We start from the raw sequence: 26,298 nt of genomic DNA on the forward strand, positions 1-26,298 counted from the left end.
GCTACACAACACTAAAAGATGCCTATCGGTCTTTACCACGTGCAGCTGTAGGACACTCTGATCATTGCATGATTCACCTTGTACCTGCTTACAGGCAAAGACTTAAAGCCATAAAACCAATAATTAAATCAGTGAAAACCTGGACGGAGGAATCAGAATTAAAGCTACAGGCATGTTTTGACTGCACTGATTGGAATATTTTTAAAGATACCTCTGCAGACCTGGATGAACTCACAGATACTGTAACATCATATGTCAGCTTCTGTGAAGACCTATGTGTACCTACAAGGAACTTGCGAATACACAGTAATAACAAACCTTGGTTTACACCTAAACTTAAGCAGCTACGACATTCCAAAGAGGAAGCCTACAGAAAAGGTGATAAAATGCTGTACAATCAGGCCAGAAATGCACTAACAAGGGAGATAAGAGCAGCAAAAAGAAGCTACTCTGAAAAGCTAAAGAATCAATTTTCAGCAAATGAACCAGCAAACATGTGGAAAACTCTTAAAATATCACCGGCTATGGCAACCTTCCTTCCCAGGCTGAAGGTAATCAACAACTGGCAGATGACCTGAATGAGTTTTACTGCAGTTTTGAAAGGAAACTACAGCCACCTATCTCCACAACCCCCATCTCAAACACACCAACAACACTCAAGCCTCCTACAACTGACCCCATTTCATTGGGTTCACAACCCTAGTGATCACAGAAAAGGAAGTGCAGGACCTATTTCACAGACAAAAGCCAGGAAAAGCTCCAGGCCCAGACAAGATAACTCCTTCTTGCTTAAAAGTCTGTGCTGACCAATTGGCCCCCATCTTCACCCATATTTTCAATAAATCACTAGAGATGTGTTATGTTCCTTCTTGCTTCAAACGCCTACCATCATCCCAGTGCCAAGAAGCCCACCATCAAGGAACTGAATGACTACAGACCAGTTGCTCTAACATCTGTAGTCATGAAAACCTTTGAAAGGCTAGTGCTTTCCTACCTGAAAACCATCACGAATCCGCTTTTAGACCCCTTGCAATTTGCATACCGAGCAAATAGATCAACAGATGATGCTGTTAATATGGCTCTGCACTACATCCTACAACATCTTGAGTCTCCAAAGACCTATGCAAGGGTCCTTTTGTAGACTTTAGTTCAGCATTCAATACCATCATTCCAGACATTCTTCTAACTAAGCTAAACCAGCTACAGGTACCGGAACAGACTTGTAAGTGGATCACAAGCTTCCTAACAAACAGGAAGCAGCAGGTGAAGCTAAGCAAGATCACATCAAATACCTGTACAATTAGCACAGGGCCCCCAAGGCTGTGTGCTCTCCCACTTCTCTTCTCTCTGTATACCAATGACTGCATCTCCAATGATCCATTTGTTAAGCTACTGAAGTTCGCAGATGACACAACAGTGATTGGTCTCATTCGAGACAATGACGAATCCGCATATAGACGAGAGGTCGAACGACTAGCCTTGTGGTGCAACCAAAACAATCTGGAACTGAACACACTCAAAACCGTAGAAATGGTGGTAGACTTTAGGAAAACCCTTCCATACTTCCACCTCTCACAATACTTGACAACACAGTATCAACAGTAGAAACCTTCAAATTTCTGGGTTCTATCATATCGCAAGATCTCAAATGGACAGCTAACATCAAAAACATCATTTAAAAAGGACAACAAAGAATGTTCTTTCTGCGCCAACTCAGTAAGCTCAAACTGCCCAAGGAGCTGCTGATCCAATTCTACAGAGGAATTATTGAGTCTGTCATTTGCACCTCTATAACTGTCTGGTTCGGTTCTGCAACCCAACAAGAAAACACAGACTTCAGAGGATAATTAGAACTGCAGAAAAATAATTGCTACCAACTTCCCTTCCATTGAGGACCTGTATACTGCACAAATCAAGAAGAGGGCCGTGAAAATATTTGCAGATCCCTCGCATCCTGGACATAAACTGTTTCAACTCCTACCTCAAAACGACGCTATAGAGCACTGCACACCAGAACAACTAGACACAAGAACAGTTTTTTCCCGAAGGCCATCACTCTGCTAAACAAATAATTCCCTCAACACTGTCAGACTATTTACTGAATCTGCACTACTATTAATCGTTTCATAGTTCCCATCACCAATCTCTTTCCACTTATGACTGTATGACTATAACTTGTTGCTGGCAATCCTTATGATTTATATTGATATATTGATCATCAATTGTGTTGTAAATGTTGTACCTTGATGAACGTATCTTTTCTTTTATGTACACTGAGAGCATATGCACCCAGACAAATTCCTTGTGTGTCCAATCACACTTGGCCAATAAAATTCTATTCTATTCTATTCTATTCTATGAGCGTTACCCAAGCTCAGCTCCAGTGCACATGCGCGCACCAGTCAGCTGATTTTCTGGCCTTCTGGGTCAACCGGAAGTCAGGAAACAGACTTGTTTCTGGCCTCTGGAGGGCTTGGGGAAGGCCCGTTTTTGCTCTCCCCAGGCTCCAGAGGCTTTCTAGGAGCCTGGGGAGGGCGAAAACGGCCTTTCCCACCCACTCAGAGGCCCCCCCGGAACAGGGGTGGGTTCTACTTACCTTTATACCGGTTTGCATTGTGCCTGCCCATGCGGGCGGGCGGAGCGCAGAAAAGTTTTGATGATGTCTGGGTCAGTGGGCAGAGCCTCCCGCCGGTTTTACTACCGGTTCTATAGAATCGGTCCGAACCGGGGGCAACCCACCACTGCCCCGGAGGCCACAAACAACCCGTTTGCCGACTTCGGGTGGGACCGGGAAGTTCTGAGGCGCATGCGCGGGGGGGGGTGTACATTGAATTATGGGTGAGGGCACGCCCACTTTTGGCACGTGGCAGCAAAAAGGTTAGCCACCACTACCTTATACCATCCCTGACAAGTGGCTGTCCAATCTCTTTTTGAAAGCCTCCAACGATGACAGCGCACCCTCAACTTCTCGAGCCAAGCTGTTCCTTTGGTTAATTGTTCCCACTCTCAGGAAATTTCTCCTTACTTCTAGGTTGGATCTCTGCTTGATAAACTTCCCTCCTCAGAGCACCTGTCACTTAAGGGGTTGGTGCAAGAAATGTTCTCTGCCTCACCTGAGAGAAAAGTTAGTGCTGTGACCCAGGCCCGAGTAGGTAGTGGGAAACTCAGCCCGTGAAAGAACAAACAAACTTTATTCGAACAGCTGAGAATTACTTCGTTCCCAGCGTCGTTCAACTCAAATTAAAGCAAATTCCTCCCAACACAAATTCCTCAGTCCTATCGCAAACCTTGGTCCAATTAGGCAAACTGCCAAAGGCCTTTCTTGGCAAACGTTCAGAAGACGCCGATACAAAACAAATGCAACAAGACAAAGCTATCAGCATTGTTTTCCAGCAAAGAGCCCAAATGCCGTTGCTGGTCTTTTAAGCCTTATGGGAGGGGCCAATCATCTCTTGGCCCTACTCCCAAGTCATCCTCTTTGCTTGAGCTGCTCTTGCCTTCTGGCAGCTCTTCTCATGCGTGCTCTGGAATGAGCTGCCTCCCGGGATACGCCAACTCCCCGACCTCTGGACCTTCCGACACGAGCTGAAGACCTTCTTGTTTCATTGCGCAGGGGTGGCCTAATGTATTTTAAATGTATTTTAAATGTAGGTTTTATTATGGTTTTATTGTTGTTTTAATTGTTGCGGCCTAATGTGAATTTAGATTTTAAAATGCTTTTAATTTTTGTAACTCTATTTTTATTTGGCTGTAAACCGCCCTGAGTCCTTCGGGAGAGGGGCGGTATATAAATTGAATTAATAAAAATAAAATAAAATAAATAAATAAATTAGGAACAGGCTCCTCCTGTTCCTCTGCCTCACTACTATCAGTCTCTGGAGGCTCTGGAATCCGCACCTCACTTCCCGATGGCCCTGGCCTCACCTCAGCCTCATCGCTGTCCGACTCTGTTGCCAGCTCCGCAGGTTAGCACCTGTGAGGATTTGCTATCCAAAAAGGATATTGCAGAGCTCAGAAAAGGCATGGGAAAACAGCAAGGAAGATACTAAAGAGGCTAAGAATTCAGTTATGCCAGCATGGGAAAACTGTTTTAAAATCTTGGACTGTGGGCAGTGAAAGTGAAATAAATACTTCACAGGTAGTCCTTGACTAACAACTATTTGTTTAATGACTGTTCGGAGTTACAACAACACTGAAGAAAAGGTACTTAGGACCATTTTTCACACTTACGACCGTTGCAGCTTCCCCACGGTCGCGCGATCAAAATTTGGACCCTTAAAACTGTGGCTACTCAATTGAGCTTGACAGATGGCAACAGCTCTGGGAAAGGAACTATAAATTAACAATGTCGACTGCATATAAAGAGAATCAATACAAAATGTTTTACATCAATACAATTGAGCGTGTCCAGAAATATTTTACAAGAAGAGTTCTCCATTCCTCTGAAAACAACAAAATACCTTATGCCACCAGACTTGAAATCCTGGGATTAGAAAACTTGGAACTCCGTCGCTTTCGACAAGACCTAAGTTTAACTCACAGAATCATCTATTGTAATGTCCTTCCTGTCAAAGACTACTTCAGCTTTAATTGCAATAGTACTAGAGCAACTAATAGATTTAAACTTAATGTCAACCGCTTTAATCTAGATTGCAGAAAATATGACTTCTGTAACAGAATCATCAGTGCTTGGAATACTTTACCTGACTCTGTGGTCTCTTCCCATAATCCTAAAAGTTTTATCCAAAAACTTTCTACTATTGACCTCACCCCATTCCTAAAAGGACCATAAGGGGCATGCATAAGCGCACAAACGTGCCTACCGTTCCTGTCCTATTGTTTTTCTTTTTCTCCTTCATATATATATATATATATATATATATATATATATATATATATATATATATATATATATGTGTGTGTGTGTGTGTGTGTGTGTGTGTGTGTGTGTGTGTGTCTGTGTGTGTGTGTGTGTGTGTGTGTGTATGTATGTAGGTCTTTGGTTGTTCGGGTTTTCTCCCGTGTAAAATTAGAAGTGTCTTGGCGTTTCATGAAGTCTCATTCGTCATCTTCAGGCTTCAGCTTCGTGCTTCTGGGAGCAATGTGTGATTGCAGCTGTTTCTTCCTTTTTAACTGCTAGTGGGGGTTTGAACTGATTGGGTGGGAGCTTGGCTGTGCTTTGATTGGATGGATGTTTTTTTTGTGCTCTGATTGGCTGGGGGTGTGTCCTGTTTGGGTGGGGGTTTGGTTGTGCTCAGATTAGTCTGAGTTGCAGGGGGATTTGAGCTGGTGAGCTGCATTGCTGTTGTTTGGCTTCGTGTTTGTGGTGAAGATGTAGCATGAAAACCTCAGAAAATATATATATATATATATATATATATAGGTCTTTGGTTGTTCGGGTTTTCTCCCGTGTAAAATTGGAAGTGTCTTGGCGACGTTTCGACGAAGTCTCATTCGTCATCTTCAGGCTTCAGCTTCGTGCTTCTGGGAGCAATGTGTGATCGCAGCTGTTTCTTCCTTTTAAGTCTATATATATACGCTTATTCCTCCTAATATTTACTCTTACATATGTTTATACACTATATAATCTTTTCTATATGATACTTATATATATTGTTGTGACAAAATAAATAAATAAATAAAATAAATATTGATTTAAAACCTGAGCTGTTCCTACCAGGTATCATACCAGAGAAAATTAGTAAAGAAAATGTATATTTGATTAGACCCCTAATAACTGCGGCAAGAATAGTATTTGCACGAAGATGGAAAGCATAAGAAAACCCCTTTAGAAGGGGAAGTAATTAGAAAAAATTTGGACTGTGCAGGGATGAATAGATTAAAGTGAATAATCAAAGAGAAAGAGGATATGGAATGTTTCAAGATATGGGGGAAATTTTATGGCTGGATGGAAAAGAGATATAGATAAAGAATTTACTGAGTAACCGGAGAATGTTGTATCAAATATATGTATTTTGGAGGAAATACTGACATAGAGAAAGGGGATTTACCAAGGAAGAAATGAGAAGAGGAAGAGTAACAAAAAAAAAGTAGTCACGGAAGAAACACCTTAATCAGGGGTCTCCAACCTTGGCAACTTGAAGACTTGTGGACTTCAATTCCCAGAATCCCTCAGCCAGCAAAGCTGGCTGAGGAATTCTGGGAGTTGAAGTCCACAAGTCTTCAAGTTGCCAAGGTTGGAGACCCCTGACCTAGATGACACACAAAAGAACTGATGTACTCTGTTTGTCTTAAAAAAAAATTTTTTTAAAAAAACTTTTTATAAAAAAAAAATTCGGATGCTTGGCAACTGACTCATACTTACGACGGTTGCCGTTTCTCAGTGATCCCCTTTGGCGACCTTCTGACAAGCAAAGTCAACGGGGAAGCCAGATTCACTTACCAACCGGGTGACTACCTTAGCGGCCGCGGTGATTCACTTAACAACTGGGGCGAGGAAGGTCATGAAAGGCAAAGCTCACTTAACAACCGTTCTGCTTAAGAACGGAAATTCGGGGCTCAATTGTGGTCGGAAGTCGAGGACTACCTGTAATCTTGATTCTACCCCTATCCCTTCGCCGGTGAGATTTCCCAATTTTTCCCAGGGGCAGCAAATCTTTTGAATCCTCTTTCAACTTGTATAAATAATTAACCGGATATTGCATTCTTGCTCTGTGTCAATTTTATTCTTTGGCTTCTGAGAAGATCTGCAGCTACGCTAATATTTACAGAAAGGTTCAAACTTAGAAAAGAGTCACGTGATCCCTTCCCATGGAAAGGGAAATGTCACCTGAAGAAGCCCCAAACCCTGCCTGGCTTGTTTATTTTAAAAAAAAATGTCAAAAAGAGGACAGGAGAACAAGTGGCTTAAGACATCACGGTAGATAGAACATTTGTTTTGGAAATGCCAGAAGTGGATTTACATTATCAATCTCCTTGACAGGGCCCTGAAAGGATCACAAAGGAAGAGACATGGATGTCATCCCAAAATATCTTATTGGGGAGAAGCAGGATTCTACTTCTTGTAGATCCAGATCAGGCGCAGGTATTTAAAAAAATTAAAATTGAGTCCCCAATTTCAGAATCTTTAAGGACCAAGATGGCCAAGGACGATTTCAAACGCTGCTTTGCTAGTGTCAGATGTATGTATATATTTTTATTTTTATTTACATTTACATTTATATCCCGCCCTTCTCCAAAGACTCAGGGCGGCTTACAGTGTGTAAGGCAATAGTCTCATTCTATTTGTATATTTACAAAGTCAACTTATTGCCCCCCCCCAACAATCTGGGTCCTCATTTTACCTACCTTATAAAGGATGGAAGGCTGAGTCAACCTTGGACCTGGTGGGACTAGAACCTGCAGTAATTGCAGGCAGCTGTGTTTTAATAACAGGCTTCTTACAGCTTGAGCCACACCGCGGCCACATTATAATAATAATAATAACAACAGAGTGGGAAGGGACCTTGGAGGCCTTCTAGTCCAACCCCCTGCCCAGGCAGGAAACCCTACACCATCTCAGACAGATGGTTTTCCAACATTTTCTTACAAATTTCCGGTGTTGGAGCATTCACAACTTCTGCAGGCAAGTCGTTCCACTTATGTATGTATGTATGTAGTCATTCATTCCAGTGGTGGGTTTCCCCCGGTTCGGACTGGCTCTTGCGAACCGGTAGTAAAACTGGGGGTAGGCTCCTCCCACCGACCCCAATGTCATCTGGAAGCTTCTGCACAAAAACAAGCGCATGCGCGCGAGCAAACTCATCCGATTCATTCATTCATTCGTTTATTTCTTTTCCACGTCCAGAAGCTCTTACATTCAAAAGAGGAAATATAATATTTAAATTAATATAATATCGGTACTCCTCAACTTATGACCACAATTGAGCCCAACATGTCTAAATGAGACACTTGCTCAATGAGTTTTGCCCCATTTTACGACCTGTCCTGGCCACAGTCGTATTTTATCCTGGAGGATAAAATATATAAACTGTCTAATCTTGCAACTCTCAGTCTATGTCTGGTCTAGCGAAAAGGATTGGGGATGGCATGATAGCAGTCTTCCAATATTTGAGGGGCTGCCCCAGAGAGGAGGGGGTCAAGCTATTTTCCAAAGCAAAAGGAAGGAAGGAAGGAAGGAAGGAAGGAAGGAAGGAAGGAAGGAAGGAAGGAAGGAAGGAAGGAAGGAAGGAAGGAAAGAAAGAGGGAAAACAAAAGGAAGGAAGGTGGAAGGGAGGGAGGGAAGAAGGAAGGAAGGAAGGAAGGAAGGAAGGAAGGAAGGAAGGAAGGAAGGAAGGAAGGAAGGAAGGAAGGAAGGAAAACAAAAGGAAGGAAGGTGGAAGGGAGGGAGGGAGGGAGGGAAGAAGGAAGGAAGGAAGAAAGGAAGGAAGGAAGGAAGGAAGGAAGGAAGGAAGGAAGGAAGGAAGGAAGGAAGGAAGGAAGGAAGGAAGGAAGGAAGGAAGGCAGGCAGGCAGGCAGGCAGGCAGGCAGGCAGGCAGGTAGGCAACAAAATACCTTATGCTACCAGACTTGAAATCCTGGGTTTAGAAAATTTAGAACTACGCCGCCTTCGACATGACCTGAGTTTAACTCATAGAATCATCTCTTACAATGTCCTTCCTGCCGAAGACTACTTCAGCTTCAATCACAACCATACTCGAGCACACAACAGATTTAAGCTTAATGTTAAACGCTCCAATCTTGATTGCAGAAAATATGACTTCAGTAACAGAGTTGTTAATGCCTGGAATAAACTACCTGACTCTGTGGTCTCTTCCCAAAATCCCAAAAGCTGTCTACTATTGACCTCATCCCATTTCTAAGAGGTCTGTAAGGGCACAAGAGCACAAGCGTGCCTACCGTTCATGTCCTATTGTTTTCTTTCATTATATCCAATTAATATAGTTATTACATAGGTAAAGGTAAAGATTCCCCTCGCACATACGTGCTAGTCGTTGCTGACTCTAGGGGGTGGTGCTCATCTCCATTTCAAAGCCGAAGAGCCAGCGCTTTACGAAGACGTCTCCGTGGTCATGTGGCCGGCATGACTCAACGCCAAAGGCGCACAGAACGCTGTGACCTTCCCACCAAAGGTGGCCCCTATTTTTTCTACTTGCATTTTTAGGTGCTTTCGAAACTGCTAGGTTGGCAGAAGCTGGGACAAGTCACGGGAGCTCACCCCGTTACAGGGCAGCACTAGGGATTCAAACCGCTGAACTGCCGACCTTTCAATCGACAAGCTCAACGTCCTAGCTCCTGAGCCACCGCGTCCCCCTAGTTATTACATACTCATATTTATATATATGCTTATATACTGTATAATTATTTCATGCTTATTTATTTATTTATTTTATTTTATTTGAATTTATATCCCGCTCTTCTCTGAAGACTCAGGGCGGCTTACACAGTGTTAAGCAATAGTCTTCATCCATTTGTATATTATATACAAAGTCAACTTTTATTGCCCCCAACAATCTGGGTCCTCATTTTACCTACCTTATAAAGGATGGAAGGCTGAGTCAACCTTGGGCCTGGTGGGACTTGAACCTGCAGTAATTGCAAGCAGCTGTGTTAATAACAGACAGACTTAGTCTGCTGAGCCACCAGAGGCTTATATATGCTTATATATACTGTGTGACAAAATAAAAAAAAAGGCATCTGAGTGAACTATGGATGGATAGAAAACATGGCTAGTCTAGTGAAGAGAAGGACCAGGGGAGACAGGATACCATCTTCCAATATTTGAGGGGCTGCCACAGAGAGAAGGCTGGTCAAACTATTCTCCAAAGCATGACATGAAATAATGGATGGAAACCGAACAAGAAAAGATTCAACCTGGAAATAAAGAGAAATTTTCTGACAGTGAGAACAATCAACCAATGGAACAAAAGTTGCCTTCGGAAGTTGTGGAGGCTTTCAAAAAGAGACTGGACTGCCATCTGTCAGAAATGATATAGGCTCTCCTGCTGAGTGGGGGATTGGAGTAGATGACCTATGTGGTCCCTTCCAGCTCTGTTATTCTCTATTCTTAAACCACCACCACCCCTTCTTTGTGGCAGCTCCTCAAATATTGGAAGACTGCTATCCTGTGACTCCTACTCCTTCTTTTCACTAGACATACCCAATTGCTGTAACCGTTCTTCGTAAGTCACAGAATGACTTGCTGGTCAGAAATATCTCTGCCACTAACAGTGTCTGGTACTGGATTAGGGCTGTATGAATCTATATTTTATTCAACCCTTTTAAACTCCTTAAATTAACAATCTAAAGTCTTTAAAAAAAGAAGAATTAGGGGTGACATGGTATCTAAGGGCCTGCCACAAAGAAGACGGGGGGTCAAATTATTCTAGTTTAATGAAAAGAAGGACTTTGTTGTTGTTAGTTGCGAAGTCGTGTCCGACCCATCGCAACCCCATGGACAACATTCCTCCAGGCCTTCCTATCCTCTACCATCCTCTGGAGTCCATTAAAGTTCAAGCCGACTGCTTCAATGACTCTATCCAGCCACCTCGTTCTCTGCTGTCCCCTTCTTCTTTTGCCCTCAATCTTTCCCAGCATTGGGCTCTTCTCCAGGGAGTCCTTCCTTCTGATTAGGTGGCCAAAGGATTTGAGTTTCCTCTTCAGGATCTGGCCTTCTAAAGAGCAGTCAGGGTTGATCTCCTCTAGGACTGACTTGTTTGTTAGCCTTGCAGTCCAAGGGACTCGCAGGCGTCTTCTCCAGCACCAGAGTTCAAAGGCCTCAATTCTTTGGCGCTCGGCCTTTCTTATGGTCCAACTTTCACAGCCATCCATTGCAACTGGGAAAACCATCACCTTGACTATACGCACTTTTGTTGGCAGGGTGCTGTCTCTGCTTTTTAGAATGCTGTCTAGATTTGCCACAGCTTTCCTCCCCAGGATCTGGCCTTCCAAAGAGCAGTCAGGATTGATCTCCTCTAGGACTGACCGGTTGGATCGCCTTGCAGTCCAGTGTTCCGATATCTCAGGGGCTGCCCCAAAGAAGAGGGAGTCAAGCTATTCTCCAAAGCACCTGAAGGCTGGACAAGAAGTAATGGGTGGAAACTAATCCAGGAGAGAAGCAACTTAGAACTAAGGAGAAATTTCCTGACAGAACAATTAATCAGTGGAACAACTTGCCACCAGAAGTTGTAAATGCATCAACACTGCAAGTTTTTAAGATGTTGGATAACCATTTGTCTGAAGTGCTCTAGGGTTTCCCAGGGGGTTGGACTAGAAGCCTCCAAGGTCCCTTTCAACTCTGTTATTCTCTTCTCTTCTCTTCTCTTCTCTTCTCTTCTCTTCTCTTCTCTTCTCTTCTCTTCTCTTCTCTTCTCCAAAGCCCCAGAGCGCAGGACAAAAAACAATGGATGCAAACTACCATATTCAAAGAGAGGAGCAACCTGGAATTAAGGAGAAACTTCCTAACAGTGAGGACAATTAACCAGTGGAACAGCTTGCCACCAGAAATCCTGGGCTCTCCATCCCTGGAGGTTTTTAAGAAGAGATTGGACAGTCACTTATCTAAAATGGTATCGGTTCTCCTGATTGAGAGGGGGGGGCTGGACTAGAAGCCCTCCCAAGGTCCCTTCCAGCTCCTTCTATTCTGTTCTAAATTTCTCCTTTGTTAGTTCACGCATTTCTGACACGAGACCGGACTGCTGAGTTTTCTTTGGCGGCCAATCCCAGGAAGATACTGCTGCAAATCAGCAGACCTACAACACATGGTGTTGGCTACACACAACGGCTTCTACTGGGATCGGATCCAGCTGATGGAAAGAACACAACAAGGGGGGGGGGGAAGAGGAGAGAGAATAACCACGGGACACTTGGAAACAAACCAAAGGTTATCAGGGAGCTAACAGAGCCTCCTTTGTGGGTGGTGTTTGTTTGTTTTTTTGGGAACGAGACACCTGAGCTAACACCTGGGAGGAGAGACATAGGTGATCCAGTTTTCGCTTCCAGAGGATCTCCTTCAACCGCTCCCAGGGTTTGCAATATTGGAATCGGTACACATGGCAGGCTCGGGAACTAACAGCGAAGCTCCCCTTTAATTGATTAGTTAAAACTTTTATGGCCGCCCAGGTAAAAATACAGGTTGTCCTTGACTTACATCATTTGTTTAGTGACCGTTCGACGTTACAACATAAGGGGGGGGGAAGTCCATTTTTCACACTTATCTAAAGCAGGGGTCTCCAACCTTGGCAACTTTAAGCCTGGTGGACTTCAACTCCCAGAATTCCCCAGCCAGCAAAGCTTACTCTCTTGTAATCCCTTCCTCTGCAATCTCTCCACTTTAAGAGGCTAAGAGAAAAAGAAACAGATTCAGCTGACTGGGGAATTCTGGGAGCTGAAGTCCTCCAGGCTTAAAGTTGCCAAGGTTGGAGACCCCTGATCTAAAGCATCTCCCATGATCAAAATTCAGGCGCTTGGCCACTGACTCATATTTATGACGGTTGCAGTGACCCCCGGGTGTGTGTGTGTGTGTGTGTGTGTGTGTGTGTGTGTGTGTGTGTGTGTGTGTGTGACGTGATCCCCATTTGTGACCTTCGAAGTTGACTTACGACAAGCCGAGTCAATGGGGGGGGGCATTTGTTGAGCTTGATTCACTTAACAACTGCAGTGGTTTCTGCTGAACAACTGTACCAAAAAAAAAAAAAAGGTCATAAAATGGGGCGAAACTCACTTAACAACTGCCTGGCTTAGCAACGCAAATGTTGGGCTCCATTTAGCCCCTCTTGTCTTTCCAGGCTAAGCTGCTGTTCTCTGAATGATGGTGTTGTGACTCGTCCTCCCTCCTCTCCTCAGCCAGGCCCCTCCCGTCTCCAACCAGGCCTTTTATCAGACTCCCGAGTCTGATAATGAAGATGAACGGCCTGTCATGCCTCCAGCCCTGGCCCCATGCCCGGAGAGGATTCAAGGAGTGAAAGGAGTAGCCCAAGAAACCTCACTCATACAGCGTGTGTTCCTTTGGCTCAGCCTTCAGAGCAGGAAGCCAGCCAGGTCGTAGAATTACCCGGGCCTATTCCCTCTGACCCCTCCCTTTCCCAGACGCTGACAGCAGATCCAGCTGAAGACAATTCAGTTTGGGTGGACCCTCGCTTCCGGAGATCTGAGAGGCGACGCCAGCAGGAGGAGTGGGGCAGGCTTGGATAGATGCTGAGTCATGGAGCCACACCCCACAGCCTATATAAAGGACCTGTTTTTGGCATTCCAACCTTGAGTCAAGCAAAGTCTTATCTAGTTTGCTGATACCGGACCCTATCGCTGAAGTCACAACTTGGACTCCTGCCTGCCCTGATAAACCTCGAAGGAACTTGGCAAGCTACAGAGGCTTCATTGCCAAGTTTGTTACGGACTCCCTTGACTCGTTCGTCGGAGTGTGGGGTGGGACACGACAGATGGCCAGGTACTTTGTTCAAGGCTATGTCAGTTACATATAGTCCTCGACTTATTTCATTTCGTTATTGCCTTTCGTGACCCTTCGAAGCAACAGCGGCCCTGAAAAAAGTGACCGATGACCGTTTCCCACACTTACGACCATTGCAGCCGTCCCCAGGGTTCACCTCAATTGCCCACTGCTGTAATGTCTTTGTTGTGTCCTGTCCACTCTCACCGCAGCTGGGGCCTTCTTATCTGCTTCCAAACGCTGAGGAATGTCCTAGTATGCCTCCCGGCCCCAGCCCTGGCTCCATGCCCAGACAGGCTGAGGAGGAGGAAGCACCTCCAGCCCCCAGCTCTGGCTCCATGCCCAGGCAAACGGAGCAACTAGACCCCTCCCCCTCCTCCACAGCATGTGAGCCTGAGGAAAGTTTATTTCCAACAGCTGCTGATTGGAGTGACCCTCGCATCAGAAGACTGGATAGGCGGAGGCAACAGAAGGAAGGGAGGGGCAGGCCTGGATAAGTGCTGAGTCATGGAGCCACACCCCATGGCCTATATAAAGGATCTGCTTTCTGGCAGTCTCTGAGTCAGGCAAAGTCTAAACATATCTTGCTGAAGTCACTTTCTGGTCTCCTGCCTGCCTTGAGGACTTTGCTAGGACTTTGGGCAGAGCTGCAGAGGCACGCCTGATTCGGATTTCCCTGACCCGGCCGTCAGCGGAGGAGTGGGACACGACAGTCTTGAGCTGAAGAGGCTGCTTGGGGGAGAAGCGAAACGTCTTCAAAGAAAAACCAGAAAGTCCAGTTGCCTCTTGGAAGAAAAAAAAAAGCAAGCTTTGGGACAATTGTGACCTGGATCAGGGGTCTCCAACCTTGGCAACTTTAAGACTTGTGGACTTCAACTCTCAGAGGTCCTCTGGGAGTTGAAGTCCACAAGTCTTAAAGTTGCCAAGGTTGGAGACCCCTGACCTGGATGACTGAAAATCTCTATGCCCTCTATTTGCCAACTTTTTCTCATGGTGGCTGCTTAGCTTCAACAGCTGCTTCCTGTTGGGGCCCTAAGGAGCCCGACTGGGGAGGTGAGGAGTGGTTGGCAGGGGAGGGGTGAGTAGAGGCTGGCGAAATGCCTCTCGACGTGAGTGACATTTAGTAGGCCACACCCACCCAGTCAGATGACCACCTGGCCACGCCCACCCAGCTGGTCATTAGGCAGATCCTTTTAGTGGTCCACAGGATTTAAAATGATAAATTTAGTGGTCCCTGAGGTCCGAAAGGTTGGGGACCCTTGATCTAGATCAGTGGTTCTCAACCTTTATAGTGCTGCGACCCCTTTAATGCAATTCCCCACGATGTGGCGACCCCAACCGTAAAATTATTTTCGTTTTGAATTGATCGCGCCTGAAGCCGTATTGGCTAGCGAGCTGAACTGCTTGCGATTGCCTTGAGGACGGAGGCATTAAAGCGGAGACTCCTCCCCTGTTAAGTTTATGGCGCCTGAAGCCAGATTAGGCTAGCGATTGGGAGGGATTGCAGCTGGTTTGAGAGGGAGACATCAGAGCAAAGATTTCTCTCTTTTTTTAATTCATCGCGCCTGAAGCCGAATTCGGCTCGCGATTTGAAGAGCCTGCAGCTGGCTTGTGGAGTCAACCATTGGAGTGCGATTCTTCGACTCGCAAGTATACTTCCCATATTTCCGATGGTCTTAGGCGACCTCTGGCAAATCGTCATTTGACCCCCAATGGGGTCCCGACCCACAGGTTGAGAACCGCTGCTCTAGCAGAAGAGCCTCCGACAGGTAGAGAATCAGGCAATCGACAGAACATCTGTCCGTTCCGGGAGCTCTCCAAGGTCCTGTCTCTGAAAGCTTTCTGCCTTACTCAATACTCAAGGTCCTCATTCTATCAGCTGAGGGTACACCGAAGATTCCTGCGGATCCTCCTATATGATCCCAGTAGCCAAAACTAAACGGACACTTATCTTCCTTCTGAGGATGAGGAAATGGACACAAAAAGACTGGGTGGCTGGCATTCAGGAAAAATATGAAAAGACAATAGGGGAGGGGGAAACTATCTTTCAATGTTCCCCTCTATTTCGGTTGATTGACTCCTGTTCCTAAAATCTAGCAAGTTGAATCTAGGTCTAAAAAAGATGTCGAGACTCTAGAAAGAGTGCAGAGAAGAGCAACAAAGAGGATTAGGGGACTGGAGGCTAAAACATACGAAGAACAGTTGCAGGAACTGGGTATAATGAAAAGAAGGACTAGGGGAGACATGATAGCAGTGTTCCAATATCTCAGGGGCTGCCCCAAAGAAGAGGGAGTCAAACTATTCTCCAAAGCACCTGAGGGTAGAACAAGAAGCAATGGGTGGAAACTAATCAAGGAGAGAAGCAACTTAGAACTAAGGAGAAATTTCCTGACAGTTAGAACAATTAATCAATGGAACGACTTGCCTCCAGAAGTTGTGGATGCTCCAACACTGGAAATTTTTAAGAAAATGTTGGATAACCAGCGAAACGTCTTCAAAGTGGTGTAGGGTTTCCTGCCTAAGCAGGGGATTGGACTACAACTCTGTTATTCTATTCTATTTTATTCTCGATGCACTAGTAGGATGTTAGATCAACCGAAATTCCTGAATAAGTAAGAAGCAGGGTAAGAAATTCTCCACCATGTCTTTCAGAAGTTTTTTTAAAAAAGCAGAATTTATTCTTCAAAAGTCATTCTGCCAAAATTGTGTCTCTACTTTTTAGGACTAAGCTTAGGAATGCTTCAATCTGTCTTGATTTCTGGACCCAACAGTGACTTTCTATATACATATTTATGTTTTTATCTACATCACTGTTTATATTCTAATCTATCGTCAAATACTGGAAAGATACTTTATCTGTAAGGTTGGGATGAAGGTTGGTTTAACTACAGTTCAATTTTACGGTGCGTTTAATATCGGGAGTTTCCTTTCTGAATTCATCACCATCTCTACCACGGATAAAAATTATTTTAATTAGGATTTTTACACGACTTTTGAAAAAAAAAAAGTTTCAGGATTTAGGCAAGGGATTCAAATCTTGCAAGAAAATCCCAACAAGACTGGGAGCAAATTAACACAGGCTTTTCAATTAAAAGGTGGCTGAAATTTCACATAGAACTACTTTATAAGTATGCGAGTAAGCCGCGAGCTGAAGACGTATTTATTCTTCCGCGCAGGACTGGCATAAAATTAGTTTTTATTAGTAATTTTAAAGGGGTTTTTATGATGTAATGTATTTTTTAAATGATGGGCCAAATTGAATAAGCTTTTTAACATTGGTTTTATTTATATTGTATTTATTGATTGTTGTTTTTATCTGGCTGTAAACCGCCCTGAGTCCTTCAGGAGAAGGGCGATATAGAAATTAAATTATTATTATTATTATTATTATGATGGAGGGGGTTTATATTTTAATCCAGTCATCTATCTCAATTCTCTGGCAAGGGACATGTACGCTGTACATACAACAAGAAACAGAAGAGACATTAAAAGGGAAAAATGAGCCAGTTTACCATGCTCAATTGTTCGATATATTATAATTGTAAGATTAGAGAATTAATATCAATATAATGAACGATGTTGTAAATCTTGATGGTTATTGCACAGAGATATGTGTACCCAGATGACACACTGTTTAAGGGAAGATGGAATGTTTATATTTTTTTAAAAATAAAAACTTTAAAAACAAAAGAACAGAAGAATGCCAAAACAATACAAAAGCAGCATTGTCAAATTGTCAAGTACACACAGGGATAATTGATTGGATTTCATAACTGCCACAATCTGTTACAAGTCTGGGTGGTTTACAGAATTGGCTTGCCGAATGTAAAAATTAAAAAAAAAATTAAAAAAATTAGAATTGCATCATCAAAATGACCTTCACGCTAACAAAATCGTTCTGCAATCGTTCTGTAGCTTTTGATTCCTTAAGCTGGCTGGGGAATTCTGGGAGTAATAATAATAATAATAATAATAATAATAATAATAATAATAATAATAATAATAATAATAATAGTAATAATAGTAATAATGTTTTAATTTGTATACAGCCCTTCTCCCGAAGGACTCAGGGCGGTGAACAGGCAAATAAAATACAGACAGAAACATACACCATAATTAAAATAACCCTTAAAAAACTGATTCAAATGTGCCGAAAATTTAAAATAACATTACACCCCATACAAATTACAAAAGTTAAAACCCACAATTAAAATTTAAAATTTAAAATCAGGCCAGTTCAGCCATCTTAAAAGTTTTCAAGGTTGAGAAACACTGTCCTAAATAAACAAAACTTTCTTTTTCCACCTATCTCATGCTTCATGAAGCATGCGTTCACCCAGAAATGAACTTCAAATTAAATTTAAAACATGAAATAAATTCCCAGGTTCGGAACGCGATTCTGGACGTCCCCTGTTCTTTTTTCTCTGCAAATATACATATTTTTTCCGCACTGGATTGTAAATTTCCCCTCCCTTTTTTTGTGTGTGTTTGTTGTTAAATAAAGCAGCCGTCCCATCATCGGCAGCAGGAGTTCAACCAGTTTGGCTAAAGCCAAATTCCAAGATGACGTAACCTAACCGGCTGAAAAAGTTCATTATTAGCCAACGAAGGCCGCTTACAAGTTCTAAACGGCAAAGAAATCTGAAATGAGAAATATTTCTGCAAGGGTTACTGTACAGAGAAGCAACGCTTGCCCAAGGATAGGAAGTCCTGAGGAAGTGGCTTCAAAAGAAGAGTGACCTCAAGTCACCAGGGTCAGTTTCTGGGGACTCTGCCTTTCCTTGATTTCGGTTATAACCGGCACCACACCCAGGTTGGGTCTCCCCGTATCTCAGTGACCGGTTGAGATACAACCCTGGAAAAGTTGACCTCACAAGTTGGCAAAGGATTTTTCTTTTCCATCAGGTTCTACTACCAACCTCTGTCCCGTGGAGAGTTGGGTCACCTGATCGGATGTCCTTCCGAAACCTCTGCCACGAACGTGGCACTGGGCAAGGGAAGAGCTGCTTTCCGTGTGGGCAGTGGGGAACCAACATGCCCGCACCAAGTTATGTAGGGAGCAGAGGTTGAATTCTAGTCCTTTTGATCCTTCAATAGTCAGCAAAGCCGGCAAAACTTGAAGACTTGCGGACTTCAACTCCCAGAATTCCTCAGCCAGCAAAGCCAGCAAATCTTGAAGACTTGCGGACTTCAACTCTCAGAATTCCTCAGCCAGCAAAGCCAGCAAAACTTACGGACTTCAACTCCCAGAATTTCTCAGCTAGCAAAACTTGAAGACTTGTGGACTTCAACTCCCAGAATTCCTCAGCCAGCAAAGCCAACAAAACTTTAAGACTTGTGGACTTCAACTCCCAGAATTCCTCAGCCAGCAAAGCCGGCAAAACTTTACGACTTATGGACTTCAACTCCCAGAATTCCTCAGCCAGCAAAGCCAGCAAATCTTTAAGACTTGTGGACTTCAACTCCCAGAATTCCTCAGCCAGCAAAGCCAACAAAACTTTAAGACTTGTGGACTTCAACTCCCAGAATTCCTCAGCCAGCAAAGCCGGCAAAACTTTAAGACTTATGGACTTCAACTCCCAGAATTCCTCAGCCAGCAAAGCCGGCAAAACTTTAAGACTTATGGACTTCAACTCCCAGAATTCCTCAGCCAGCAAAGCCGGCAAAACTTTACGACTTATGGACTTCAACTCCCAGAATTCCTCAGCCAGCAAAGCCGCAAAGCCGGCAAAACTTTACGACTTATGGACTTCAACTCCCAGAATTCCTCAGCCAGCAAAGCCGGCAAAACTTTAAGACTTATGGACTTCAACTCCCAGAATTCTTCAGCCGGCAAAGCCAGCAAAACTTTAAGACTTGCGGACTTCAACTCCCAGAATTCCTCAGCCAGCAAAGCCAGCAAAACTTACGGACTTCAAATCCCAGAATTCCTCAGCTAGCAAAACTTGAAGACTTGTGGACTTCAACTCCCAGAATTCCTCACCCAGCAAAGCCAGCAAAACTTGAAGACTTGCGGACTTCAACTCCCAGAATTCCTCAGCCAGCAAAGCCAGCAAAACTTGCGGACTTCAACTCCCAGAATTCCTCAGCTAGCAAAACTTGAAGACTTGTGGACTTCAACTCCCAGAACTCTGAGAGTTGAAGTCCACAAGTCTTAAAGTTGCCAAGGCTGGAGATCCCCGACCTAGACCAATGCCAGCTCGACGTCCTGCAGCCCACAAACAGCCCACTCGGGCTCCGTTTTCAGCTAGGTCAGCCTCCAGCAGCCCTCTGCCGTTTTCGCTAGCAGCGGCACCACGGGCTGGTCCTTTGCTCTTTCCAGGGCGGCTACGTGGGCCATATTTAAGCATCCCACGAGCTGGATCTGGGCCGTGGTCCTTGAGTTTGACACCCCTGCCATAACAAGAGCAGGGGTTATTTTACGAAAAGCCGTAAAACGGGGCGAAAGCCAAGGTCTCGCTTCACAAGCAGAAATTTTGGGGCTCAAAAGGTGGTAGTAAGTCGAGGATCCACCTGTACCGGGGCCGCTTCTTCTTCTAAAAAGAAGAGGGCCGTGAAAATATTTACAGATCCCTCGCATCCTGGACATAAACTGTTTAAACTCCTACCCTCAAAACGACGCTATAGAGCACTGCACACCAGAACAACTAGACACAAGAACAGTTTTTTCCCGAAGGCCATCACTCTGCTAAACAAATAATTCCCTCAACACTGTCAGACTATTTACTGAATCTGCACTACTATTAATCGTTTCATAGTTCCCATCACCAATCTCTTTCCACTTATGACTGTATGACTATAACTTGTTGCTGGCAATCCTTATGATTTATATTGATATATTGACCATCAATTGTGTTGTAAATGTTGTACCTTGATGAACGTATCTTTTCTTTTATGTACACTGAGAGCATATGCACCAAGACAAATTCCTTGTGTGACCAATCACACTTGGCCAATAAAAATTCTATTCTATTCTATTCTATTCTATTCTATTCTATTCTATTCTATTCTAAAGAAATTCCCGCTGAGGAGCAGCAAGAGAGACCAGCTGGGCTGTTGAAAGGGGGTTGTTGACATGTAGGTTCAACGTGAAGGAGGTTTCCAGAAAGGAAGGAAGGACCCGGGTGGAAACCTCCAGGGTCAGCCAAGTAGAAAGCGTTTAAGGCTGGCCGAGTCTCAAGAACCTGGAGGCCCCGACGACAGCTAGTCCTCTACTTATAACCATTCGTTCACTGATGGTCCGAAGTCACGACGACCCGGGGGGAAAAAAATGTACTTAGGACATGGTTTGTCTCACTTGCAACCGCTGCAGAGTCCCCGGTGGTCAGGTGATCAGAATTCGGATGCTTGGCGACAGATTCATATTTACGACGGTCGTAGTGTCCTGGGGTCAGGGGATCCCCTTTGGCGACTTTCGGACCAGCAAAGTCGATGGGGAAGCCGGATTCGCTTCACTATCGTGTGATTAATAACAGAGTTGGAAGGGACCTTGGAGGTCTTCTAGCCCACCCCCCTGCTCAAGCAGGAGACCTTCTACCACTCCAGACAAGTGGCTGTCCAGTCTCTTCTTAAAAACCTCCAGTGATGGAGCGCCCACAAGTTCTGGGGGCAAGCTAAAAGTAAACCTAATCAAGGAACGACCAAGTCCATTCACACCAACAATGACAGGGAAAGCCACATTTATATAAACAGAGAGCAAACCCCACTCCCTGCTAACACTGATGATGTTCCCTAGTTGGGTAATGAAATGTCCACAAGAAAACAACCAAATTCAGAGAGCACCCACATTTCTCCTCCTCCTCCTCCTCCTCCTCTTCTTCACAAACCCCACTCCGTTCTATCACTGATGATGTTACCTAGTTGGGTCATGAAATGTCCATGAGAAAACAATTAAGTTCAGAGAGCACCCACAGTTCTCCTCCTCCTCCTCCTCTTCCTCCTCTTCACAAACCCCACTCCCTTCTAGCCTTGATGATGTTACCTAGTTGGGTCATGAAATGTCCATGAGAAAACAACCAAATTCAGAGAGCACCCATAGTTCTCCTCCTCCTCCTCCTCCTCCTCCTCCTCCTCCTCCTCCTCCTTCTCTTCTTCACACACCCCACTCCCTTCTAGCCTTGATGATGTTACCTAGTTGGGTCATGAAATGTCCATGAGAAAACAACCAAATTCAGAGAGCACCCACAGTTCTCCTCCTCCTCCTCCTCCTCCTCCTCCTCCTCTTCTTCACAAACCCCACTCCCTTCTAGCCTTGATGATGTTACCTAGTTGGGTCATGAAATGTCCATGAGAAAACAACCAAATTCAGAGAGCACCCACAGTTCTCCTCCTCCTCCTCCTTCCCCTCCTCCTCCTCCTCCTCCTCCTCCTCTTTTTCTTCTTCTTCACAAACCCCACTCCCTTCTAGCCTTGATGATGTTACCTAGTTGGGTCATGAAATGTCCATGAGAAAACAACCAAATTCAGAGAGCACCCACAGTTCTCCTCCTCCTCCTCCTCCTCCTCCTCTTCTTCACACACCCCACTCCCTTCTAGCCTTGATGATGTTACCTAGTTGGGTCATGAAATGTCTGCAGGAAAACAACCAAGATCAGAGTCATCCCCCTCCCCCTCCTCCCACCCTCCCCCTCCTCCCAAACTGCACTCCCTTCCAGCACTGATGATGTTATAACCTAGTTGGGCAATGAAGCTTTTTCCAGAAAACAACCAAACTCACACACATCCCTAGCCTGTTTCAGGAGCTTTTTAAAAACTCACGTCTCGGTCTACGTTCAGCACTGGGATGGATGGAAAACGGATGAATGGAAAAACTAGGGAGAAGGACGTATTTGCGAGGGTGTCCCGATTTGTCCCTCAGTAACCAGAATTCCCAACCGTGCTGGAGAAGAGCAATATTTCACCTACTACCCGTATTTACCCGTCAATAGAGGAACCACGGCAACTAGGAAAACACTAAACACATTCCCTGTTTTGAATTTCGTGAATATGGCACACCAAGCAGGCGACAGATACCCCAGGAAGAGGCACAAGGAATTACCGTATTTTTCGGAGTATAAGATGCACCGGAGTATAGGACGCAGCTTAGTTTTTGGGGAGGGAAATAAGAAAAAAGCTGATTGGCAGGTGGATCGGCCTCCCAGAATACCCCCCAATCAGCTGTTCCCAGAGGTGAATTTTAGCAACAGGTTCCTTGGTTGTGAGCTCTGTGCCTTACTTTTTTTGTTGTTGTTGTTGTTGCTTTTTTTTCTGTCTCTGAAACTTTTGAAACTCTGTTTCAGAAAAACCTGTTTTCTGCCTCTGAAAGCCTCCAAAACAACTTCAGAAAAAAGGCATCTGAAGCTCTGTTTGGGGGCTTCTTTTTCTGAAGCTCTGTTTGGAGGCTTTTTTTCAGAAGCTCTGTTTGGGGGCTTCTTTTCTGAAGCTCTGTTTGAGGGCTTCTTTTCTGAAGCTCTGTTTGAGGGCTTCTTTTCAGAAGCTCTGTTTGGGGGCTTTTTTTCTGAAGCTCTGTTTGGGGGCTTCTTTTCTGAAGCTCTGTTTGGGGGCTTCTTTTCTGAAGCTCTGTTTGGGGGCTTATTTTCTGAAGCTCTGTTTGAGGGCTTCTTTTCTGAAGCTCTGTTTGGAGGCTTTTTTTCAGAAGCTCTGTTTGGGGGCTTCTTTTCTGAAGCTCTGTTTGGGGGCTTCTTTTCTGAAGCTCTGTTTGGAGGCTTCTTTTTCTGAAGCTCTGTTTGGGGGCTTTTTTTCTGAAGCTCTGTTTGGGGGCTTCTTTTCTGAAGCTCTGTTTGGGGGCTTCTTTTCTGAAGCTCTGTTTGGAGGCTTCTTTTTCTGAAGTTCTGTTTGGGGGCTTTTTTTCAGAAGCTCTGTTTGGGGGCTTCTTTTCTGAAGTCTGTTTGAGGGCTTCTTTTCTGAAGCTCTGTTTGAGGGCTTCTTTTCTGAAGCTCTGTTTGGGGGCTTCTTTTCTAAAGCTTCATTTCTGATGCTTTTTTCAGCCTCTGAAACCTTTGAGAAGCTGGGCGGGGCTACATTCAGAGTATAAGGCGCACCCAGATTTTCACCCTCTTTTTTGGGGAAAAAAGATGCATCTTATACTCTGAAAAATATGGTGCCCACAAGCGGAAAATACTCAAGGGCACCAGGAGAATTTAAATTTTACCCCATTGTATTTTAAGGAAACTGTTTTGATCTCGCGTCCAGATTTAAGGAAGTTGGATGCAAGGACCCTGCAAGAAAGGAAGGATCCAGCTGGGTGGGAGGACAAAAACTCAGGATATTAACCCGCCCACCCGCCTGGACATCATCACGTCCCATTTAGCCACATTTTTGAGGCTCTGCGCATATGCGGAAGGCCCTGCGCGCACTATTTGCAAACCAGTAGCGAAGGTAAGTGAATACCATCCCTGGCGGCAATATAAATTTTCTGAAATAAATAAATCAATATAAAATTGGGGGGGTGGGGAATGTGGTTGCTCAAGGAAGGAAACAATTTCTTGTATTTAGGACACTCGTCCACGCATCACTTCACGTCGTGAAGGAGGGCAAAGCTTGACGCAGAATTCATTCTCACCTAATACTCCGTTCCCTCGAAACAAATTCACTTGTTCGGCACTTGCCAAGAGTGGAATTATCACCCCAACACATCCTATCGCTTAGGAAAATATAACCCGGCTTCCCTCTCGGGTTTACCACAACAATGTTTGGTTGCCAGCCTCGACATGAAATGAGTTTATTTATGGGAGCTTCAAAGCACACGCAGCGAACCCACTGAACCGATTCTTTCAGGAATATTGGTCTATAGGGCAGGGGTGTCAAATTCGATGTCATTGAGGACCGGATCAGGGTTGATCTTGGGGGCGGGGGGGGGGGGAAAGCAGGAGTGAAATGCTCCCGGTTCGGACCGGATCGCTTTATCCGGGAGCGATGGCGGCGGGTGGTTCAGAGAATCGGTAGCAAAAATCCCTGCCCTCCCCCCCCCCCCATGCCCAGCTGAGCCGTGCAATCATCAGAGAGTTTTTTTTCCTACTTTTAAAAGCATTTTTTCTTCGGCAAAAAAAAATGCTTTTAAAAGTTTTTTTTTAAAAAAGCCTCTGATGATCGCACAGCTCAGCTGGGATCGTCTGAGTCTTTTAAAAGCATTTTTTCTACAGCCTCTTCCGCCGAAAAAAGGCTTGTAAAAGGCTCCTCTGACGATCCCACTTGAGTTGCCTGATCGTCAGAGGCTTTTTTTTTTCTTTTAAAGGCAAAAAAAAAATGCTTTTAAAAGCCTCTGACGATCAGGCAACTCAGCTGGGATCGTCAGAGGAGCCTTTTACAAGCATTTTTTTACAACCTCTTCGGCTGTAGAAAAAATGCTTTTAAAAGTTAAAAAAAATTGGCCACGCCCACCCAGTCACATTACACCCTCCCCACCAAGCCACGCCCACAGAACTGGTAGTAACAAATTTTACATTTCACCACTGGGGTCAAGATGGGCGTGGCCAGGGTGGGTGTGGCTAGCTTGACATTTCTCGTGTTGGGGGCACGTGTATGGGCTCCTGAGCTCCGTTTCCGGCTGTGACGGCCTCCTGCAACCCTCTGCCAGTGAAAACGGAGCTCAGGAGGGCCACGCAGCCACCCGCCCCCTTCTTTTTGGAGAAACACGGTAAGGGAGACATTTCTTAAGTGAGCTTTGCCTTGTTTTACAAACTTTCCTGCCACAGTCGTTAAGTGAATTGCTGCGGCTGTTATATTATGAGCATGGGAGATTGTTTTTCAATCCTTCATTGGTGGCGCAGCGGTTAGAGTGCAGCCCTGCACGCTACTTCTGCTGACTGCCGGCTGACTGCAGTTTGGCAGTTCGAATCTCACCAGGCTCAAGGTTGACTCGGCCTTCCGTCCTTCCAAGGTCGGTAAAATGAGGACCCAAATTGTTGGGGGGAAATATGCTGACTCTGTAAACCGCTTAGAGAGGGCTGTAAAGCACTGTGAAGCGGGATATAAGTCTTAAGTGCTATTGCTCTTCCTTCCTCCTTCCTCCTTTCCTGCCTTCCTCCCTCCTTATATATTCCCTCCCTTCTTCCTCCCTTCCTTCCTTCCCTCCCTCCCTCCCTCTCTTCCTTCCAAGCAAACTCTGCCCACAGTCTAGAGTTCGATCCTGACCAGCTCGAGATTGACTCAGCCTTCCATCCTTCCCAGCTCGGTAAAATGAGGACCCAATTAGGGCCTCTGGTGGCTCAGGCTGGTAAGACAGTCTGTTATTAACAGCAGCTGCTTGCAATTACTGCAGGTTCAAGTCCCACCAGGCCCAAGGTCAACTCAGCCTTCCATCCTTTATAAGGTAGGTAAAATGAGGACCCAGATTGTTGGGGGCAATAAGTTGACTTTGTATGTAATATACAAATGGATGAAGACTATTGCTTGACATAGTGTAAGCCGCCCTGAGTCTTCGGAGAAGGGCGGGATATAAATGCAAATTTAAAAAAAAACTAGTTGAGGGCAATAGGCTGACTCTGTAAACTGCTTAGAGGTGCTTAGAGGTTCTGAAGGCCTATGAAGAGGCATATTTATTTATTTATTTTATTTATTTATTTAATCAAATTTTTATACCGCCCTATCTCCCGAAAGACTCAGGGCGGTTTACAGCCCGATAAAATACAAATATCATACAAGGTAAAACATCAATTAAAAAACTTATTTAAATAGGCCAGAAATTTAAAATTACAATTAAAATGCTAAAACCCCATTACCTAAAAATTAATAACTAACCCCAGTTAAAATTCAGTAAAACTTTTAATCCAGTCCCGCTTGGATAAATAAATGCGTTTTCATCTCACGGCGAAAAGTCCGAAGACCAGGCATTTGGCGTAAACCAGGGGGAAGTTCTTTCCAAGCGCAGGAGCTCCCACAGAGAAGGCCCTGCC

General features: G+C 44.7%; 1 protein-coding gene across 1 annotated transcript in view; it reads right to left on the reverse strand.

Moving 5' to 3' along the window:
* The window catches only part of DIS3L2 (DIS3 like 3'-5' exoribonuclease 2), a 290,966-nt gene that overhangs the window by 202,459 nt on the left and 62,209 nt on the right, over positions 1–26,298 (reverse strand). The window lies entirely within an intron of this gene.

The sequence above is a fragment of the Ahaetulla prasina genome, chromosome 6 (genome assembly GCF_028640845.1).
Source record: "Ahaetulla prasina isolate Xishuangbanna chromosome 6, ASM2864084v1, whole genome shotgun sequence".
Taxonomy (NCBI): domain Eukaryota; kingdom Metazoa; phylum Chordata; class Lepidosauria; order Squamata; family Colubridae; genus Ahaetulla; species Ahaetulla prasina.